Below are 7,506 nucleotides of genomic sequence, written 5' to 3'. Positions count from 1 at the left end.
TCAGACTGCACAACACTCTGTGTTGAGAGCTTTTACTTTATCTTTTTGATTAGGCTGGAATACTGGGAAACTTGGCTTGATTTTGATTTTGGGTGATTGTTTATGTTTATATTTGCTTGTACCTTTTTATCATTTTATTTTTTATCTATTTATTGTGTTTTATTTTATTTTTTTAGGAATGATTGTGTTTTTATGTGTGGGCAGCTGGTCACTTAAAAATTTCCTTCGGGATCATTAAAGTTTATCTTATCTTATCTTATTTCATGCAACATCCAAAGACGTCTTATACAATTGTGTGCCTCTACGTTTGTGGTAACAGTTTGGGAAAGAACCACATATGGCTGGACAAGTGGGGGTGTCCCAATACTTTTGGCTATCACGTGAAACAGGAACTGACTCGTTTTTTTTTTTTTTCAATGTAACTACAAATGGATGAAAAAGTACCGATCGTGGTGGTGGTGCGAGAGGAATAAAACACATCACCTTCAAAGAAAATCTGTAATCAATTCCCACCCAATCGTTGATTATTTTTCTATAACTGCATGACGATTGTGTGTTTAATTCTTTACATATGCCCGAGTGCAGTGCAGCTGCTTATTAATGCATTATTACTAAAACACTCATCAATTGCGATATGGGGATTTTTGCTTGCATAATAAAACATCCTTAGTTTTATTTCCTTATAAAATCTTCCTTTTTTTTTTTTGCTGTTCAATTAAAAAAAAGGAACATTACTCCTCGGAATGATGGGAAATTTCTCTACAAAAGTGAAAATGTTTTTGTGTTGGTTTGTGTGGCGGTTATTCTGGTGCACTACCATCACCAAGTGGTCAGTGTTGTGCAACTGAAGATTTTCTGTGAGCACCTACATGCGAGGGCCAAAAGTATTGGGGCATTTTCCACCCAGATGTGTTTCTTCCTCGATCTGTTTCCACAAAGTTGGAGGCAATCAATTGTGTAGGAGGTCTTTGGATGCATTAGAATGAAAATTTCCCTTCATTTCAACTAGGAGACCCAACCTGACCCAATGCCCCTGTGCACAAAGCCTGTTCCATGAAAATATGATTTACATGGGTTGGAGTAGAAGATCTCCTGCTAGGGCTTTAACCCTATTGAACATGATGAATGTGAACACTGACTGCACCTCAGGCCTCCTCACCTCACATACATGACTACCTGTCTTTACTAACACCCTTGTAGCTGAATGATCTCCACAAATCTTCACAAAATCTAGTGGAACATCTTCCCAAAAGAGTGGAGGTTCTTCTAAGAGCAAATGGGGATTACATGTGGAATGCAATGTTAGTTAGAAATGTCAGTAAACTAGAAGGCTTGTGTTTTCCATGAACAGGAATAAAAGTTTTTATTCTAAACACTTTTCTTGTTGGGATTTTATTATGCAAATTAGCAGAACCAGCTAAGAATATAATTGGGTGGCTTTTTGGAGTCTTTGGTGTTTTTAAGGAATCAATGAGGGGGGAAAAATGCATATATTTGTGTTTTCCATGTTTGGTTTTATGTATCTATTTATGCTGAGATGTAAAACCTTGCACTCTAGCGCCACCTTCAGCCCAATCATGCTCATCTCTGATTTCTGGGTCTCAGATAGTGACAAGTCATGCTGAATTTCAGGATTTTACTATGTGCCGTTAGATCCAGAAGATCGTTTGATCATTCTTTAACAGAGAAGATATAATAATAAAAAGTGGACAAGAAGAAATTTGTTTACGGGAAAGGAACAAATAAATGAAAAAGTAAATGAAAAATAAAATAAAAGATACCATACTACGCATGCGCAGAAAAAGTCGCCAGGCGGCGCTAAGGCGCATGCGTGCAGATAGTGCACATGCGCAGTGCGGGTCGGGCAGGGGACGCTGATCGGGTTTGTAGCAGGAGCAGGGAAAGAAAACACTGGAGTGTCGGAGATTTTTCACAATAATATATATAAATATATATACATCCGGGTCCGGTTCTGGTTCCGAGTCGCTGTCCTTTACTGCAGCATTCACCGAAAAAAAGTAAGTAACAATGATTTTAGTCTTTTGCATAAACCGAGACATTTTGTGTTTTTAAAGGACTTTCCAGAGGGGTGTGTAGGCAAGGCGGCTGTGTGTGTGTGTGTGTGTGTGTGTGTGTGTGTGTGTGTGTGTGTGTGTGTGTGTGTGTGTGTTGTACATCGCCGTGCACACGTTCATGAGACGTATTATAAGAGTAATAAGCTTTTTGCAGAGGCCCAAACAGTCCATCCCGCCTCCTGCTGCTTGCTGCTGCTCTCACACCCCAGAGAACCCTGCCAAGTCCGGTTTCTGGAAGGAGGAGGGGGGCACTGCATTACGACATAAAACTAATTTGCATATCGGTTCAGCGTCATGATCGTTCGCATGTCCGAACATACTTTGTAATCTACAGTAATCTACTGACTGTTTGCATGTTTGCAAACTAGTCAAACTAACTGATTGTTTGTGTTTTACAAAAAAGGTCAAATGAGCTGCTATTTAGAAAAATGGTCACGTGTGTATTTCTGTTATTACAGAATGGACACGTGAATTGTTTGCATGTTTTGCGAAATAGCAGTTCATGTCACGCGACAGTTTACATCAAGCTTACGTTTAACAAGCAATTCACAGCAAACATTTACGTCAAGCCGGGAGTTGACTTTAGACTGGCAATTAAATTCAAGCGTTTCTGTCAAACTAGCAGTTTACATCAAGTTGACAATTTATGTCAAGCATTTACATCAAATTCGCAGTGTATTTCAAACAGTTTGTAATGTCAAGCTAGTAATTTACGTCTGACTAGCAATTTACACCAAGACGATTTACGTCAAGGTGGAAATCTAAATTTTTTTCCAAACTGGACAATTGTTTACATGTTTACAATATAACCAAACTAGCAAAGTACGTATTTTAAAAAGTAAAATTAGTACGTTTTCTGTTTACGTAATTACTAACTTCAAATTAACTGATTACGGATTCCAAATATGTGAATTTGATTAGATTTGGACTCTAAATTCCCTTTAAACTAAATTGTTTTATTGTGAGTTTGATGTCAGTTTTTGACTTTACAACTTTTTGCTGTAAATTATTCAGGAAAAAGGCTTGGTTTAAAAACAGCTGAAGAACTGATGATTTTTCACTTGTATGGTGGTGGGGGTGTGTGTGTGTGTGTTGTGGCTTTGGGGGTTGTCTGGTGTGTGTTTGTGTGTATGGGGTGTTAAGTTTGAGTTGGGTCCTGGGTTCTTCTGGACAGCAGTTTCTCAGTGCTATTCGTTTCCATTTTTTCCAAAGTTATTATTGAGAGACAGGACAGATTGTGGAGGGACGGAGACGCCCTGAATTCCATTATCTGTCCCCAGCGAGCCCGAACACGGATTCATGATGAAAACCTGAATTTTCCCCTCTGTCATTACATGATCTGTTCTCGAGAATCTGTTCCTCTCGGACCGAAATTCGCAGGAGTTTCCTGACGTTCTCTCGCTTTTCATTCCACGCTCACACACGCAATCTCTCCGGAGACTCGGAAATGTGTTTCTTATTTCCCAGTTGTTGTCTTTTCTTTCTCCTCCCTCCGTACTTTCTACCTCTGTGGTTCCTGTGGTTTTGGTTTGGAGTGATGCAAGCAGCAGCAGGTTTAAGTGGGCGGGGCCTAACCTGGGAATACAGCTTGGGATTAGCTAGGCGGGAGAGTGTACAGGAGAGACACACATCACACTTCAGTCTGAATCTCTCTCTCTTTCTCTCTCTCTCTCTTCGTTCTGTCTCTCTTAGCTGTCTTTCCTCTCTCTCCCTCTGTCTCATTCTGCCTCTTTCGTTCTCTCCTTCACTCTCTCTTTTTCTCTCTGTCTCTCCCCCTCTCTCTTTTAGTTTATCTCTTCCTTACTCTTTCTCTCTCGTCTCTCTCTCTCTTAATATTTTTTTGTTTCGTTTGTAGAAATCTTTAGTCCGAGCGAGACCTTAAGGACCGATGTTCCAACATTTCGGTTTACTGTGTATAGCGTTCATGTTTGTGTTCTTGTGAACGATTTAAGCTCATACGTGTGAAACCAGGAGTCACACACACACACACACACACACACACACACACACACAGACCCTGACGTGCAGCCTCCGTTCTCACCGCTCATTTGTATGATTTAAGCATTCAAACGTGTGGAGATCATGCAGCGTTCCTATAAACAAATCACCACGTGACCCCGCCGGTGTGAGAGATCTGTAGTATGCACCCTGTCCTAAAGGCCAAAACCAGAGACGTCTACATTTAGATCACACATGTCATGTGGGTGTGTGTGGGGCTGAAGTGTGTCAGGAATGCACACCCTTCCGTCCAGATTTAGTTCGGTTTCCAAAAACAACAACAAAAGAAGAATTGCATTCAAAAAGTCGTTTTGAAAGTTTATATACTTTTGTAAAAATGCATGTTCTTTTTTTTTTTTTTTTTTGGACTGACGAAGAACAAGGAAAGACAGCAGGAGAAATCGTTCATCTGTTGTCGACGCCCGTTTTTGGTTGGCAAGATAACAGAAAAAAGTCCTGCCGCAATATCGTTCTGCGATATGACCCGCAGTACTCTTTTTTTTTTTTTTTTCCCCCCAAAACAGCAGCGTTGCATTAAAAACACATTGTTTCAGAAGAACTTTGTCCATTTTAAAATAACCAAAAAAAAGTCCTAAAAACGTAATAAATCAATTATATAAATAAATTGCAATATAACAAAAAAGGAGTCGTAGAGCGCATTATTTTACATTAGCAACAGCAATTTTAATCTTTAAAATATAAATACATTTTCTATTTCAATATAATAAGTAGGTTTGATTAAAATTAAGTAACTGAAATTATAACAAAAATGTAACATCAGGACAAAAAATTGCAATAGTTTTTACACCATCCATCCATCTTTTTGATAGCTGTGGTTTATGTCGATTATAAACTATGCAGATATTTGCATAATAAACATATTAGTATTAATAGAATGTTAAAAAGTGTGTTGAATATAAATGTTTTATGTTTGGACCAATCAGATTGAAAAACTATGACAGTAAAGTGAATATCGAATATCCAACCGCCAGCAGGGTTAAGATACCAGACTTCACTAACTTTTGCTACTTTCGATTTTTTTCTAGCAAATGATTAAAATGGTAAATCTGCTGATGTCTCAAAAATGTTGATGTTTACAAAGAAACGGGATCACAGCTCGGATTTATTGCACGTTTCGAGGAGAAGCGAGCAGCGAGATCTTTTTATGATTGTGGTGTTTGAAAACCACAGATATGACCACACCCAGGCATGTTTTTTTTTTTTTTTGACCACACATGCGCACACGCTCATATATGTGCACAAACATGTGCACGCACACACACACACACACACACACACACACACACACACACACACAGACCCCCTCCTCCTCTTCATAGCATCTGTTTTGTGACACACTCGAGATAGCAGACTGCTTCCACTTCCCTGTTCTTATCATCCTTCATAATGGAGACGTTTGTGAATTATTGATGCGTTACACACCGCACCTTACACACGTTAAAGTTCTGTAAGGTGATGAACAAACCTGGATATATATGTATAGATATTAGTGCATGTATGTTGATGTTTGTACTTGCCTGATCACAATTAAAGAACAAAACAGTGACACACTTCAGGCTTTGAATACAAAAAGGACCATAAATAACACTTTTACTGTATAAATATTACTTTTAAACACGACATCCTGGGTAAACTTTCTCCAGTTTAAAATTGCAGCTCGAAAACGCTCGTGTTGTTCCGTGTTTTAGGCGTATGTTGTAATCTGTGATAAACATGTTGTAATAAAAACAGCGTCTTGATGTTCTTTCCTGAAACAAAACAGCTGCAACTCTGGACTTTTTCAGTTCATTGATCATGAACCTGATCGTTGTGTTGGATCTTGGTGTCTGTGAGTTATTGATGAGATGTTGAGTGGAAATGATGACTTAGTTAATTAGTTCTGGGGTTATTTGTGTTCTCTATCTGCTCTATCCACGCTCCTGTCGGCTCACGGTTCTCACGGTAACCCGACTCCCTGCAGACGAACTCTTACTCAGTGGAGAGAAAAAGCACTTTGCATCCTCCGAGTTTGAGCGTTTCTTTAACTAGAAACTAGGGCGTGGATTTTTCGTCTTTGAGACGACATTTGTTTTTAATGTGCTTGTGACTTGGAATATTTGCAGCTGCATTTACTTTGGTGTAATATTGTGCTGGTTTTTTTTTTTACTAATAAGCACATAGGCCACGCCCTCTTTACTGTGAATGATCTACACATAGGCCACACCTCCTTCACTGAGACTGACCAACACAGACACACTCTTAACCCTAATCCTTTAGCAAACAAATAAGCACATAGACCACGCCCCCTTTAGGACAGACCTACCAGAGTCCATGCTTCCTTTAACAAACAGATTATCACATAGGACACACCTTTTCCCCTTAGATTGACCTACACAAAGGCTACATATCTTTTACAGACAGATAAGTACATGCCTCTTTTCCTGTTCCATCTTTAATTAGAATTGATGGGGCATCGTTGAATATTTCCATTGGAATGACCAGCACTAAGGCCACACCCCCCTTCACTTAAAACCTATAGCACAGAGGCCACGCCTCTTTCAGTACAATGCAATATGTACAGTGTCTTAATGACTTGTTTTCCTCCAGCTGTACCTCTGACTGTTTGACACTAGAGTCTCCGTCCTAAAATAAATAAATGGCAAATAAACATCTTACAGAACACCAAATGGATTTTTTGTTTGTTTATTTAGTTATCTATTTTTGTTAAACGACTGTTAAATGGTCGCTATCAAAAAAGTGAACCCTAACCCTTGTTTTGCGGACGTTCCCAAACTGCAAACTGTAGCTGTAAATGGATAAAAAGAACACTCCATTGCTTATTTTTATTTAATTATTCATGTTTTTTTTATCAGCGGTCTAAAAGGTCGAGCGGCAGTTTGTTCACTGTGTTTCAGCAAGACCAAGTTCCAGACACAACCTGTTACTGTAGACCTTCAAGCCAACTCTGGAAACGGTCTGCCGGTTTCCATGGCGACGTCTAGTTTGTTTCCATAGTGACCATGCTGAAGGCTGCACACACTCCACTCTCGCTGTTTGCATACTTTTGCAGTTCTTCTGTAAGGTTTCTTCAAGTTGTTCTGATGGATTTTATATTTACTGCAACCTGATGGAAAAGCGGCACCTGATACGGTGCTTCGAGTAATTCTGCCGTGCATTATTAATCCTGACCTGCATCACGAATTCATATTTAGAACCTTCCATACAGAAACCAGTTAATCAGTATTTAAAAATTTTTTTTAGAAAAGATTCAGTTGTTCATGTTTTATAATAATGTCTTTTACTTGTGTGACAAGTGTGCAGCACAAGAGTCAGTGCAGTGCAGGACCTGAGCAGTGGGCGTCTAGAGGGGACCTGAGCAGTGGGCGTCTAGAGGGGACCTGAGCAGTGGGCGTCTAGAGCGAACCTAAACAGT

General features: G+C 39.4%; 1 protein-coding gene across 14 annotated transcripts in view; it reads left to right on the top strand.

The window, feature by feature from the left end:
* The first annotated feature begins 1,852 nt into the window (after positions 1-1,852).
* add1 (adducin 1 (alpha)) overlaps positions 1,853-7,506 on the top strand; it is a 32,590-nt gene continuing 26,936 nt past the window's right edge. For all 14 annotated transcript variants that reach the window (XM_046867461.1, XM_046867459.1, XM_046867460.1 and 11 more), the window contains exon 1: positions 1,853-2,018. The gene's annotated coding sequence lies outside the window, so the exon portion shown is untranslated. The remainder of the gene's footprint in view (positions 2,019-7,506) is intronic.

Source organism: Silurus meridionalis, chromosome 15, assembly GCF_014805685.1.
Source record: "Silurus meridionalis isolate SWU-2019-XX chromosome 15, ASM1480568v1, whole genome shotgun sequence".
Classification (NCBI taxonomy): domain Eukaryota; kingdom Metazoa; phylum Chordata; class Actinopteri; order Siluriformes; family Siluridae; genus Silurus; species Silurus meridionalis.
This window is presented reverse-complemented; position numbering and strand designations above follow the sequence as displayed.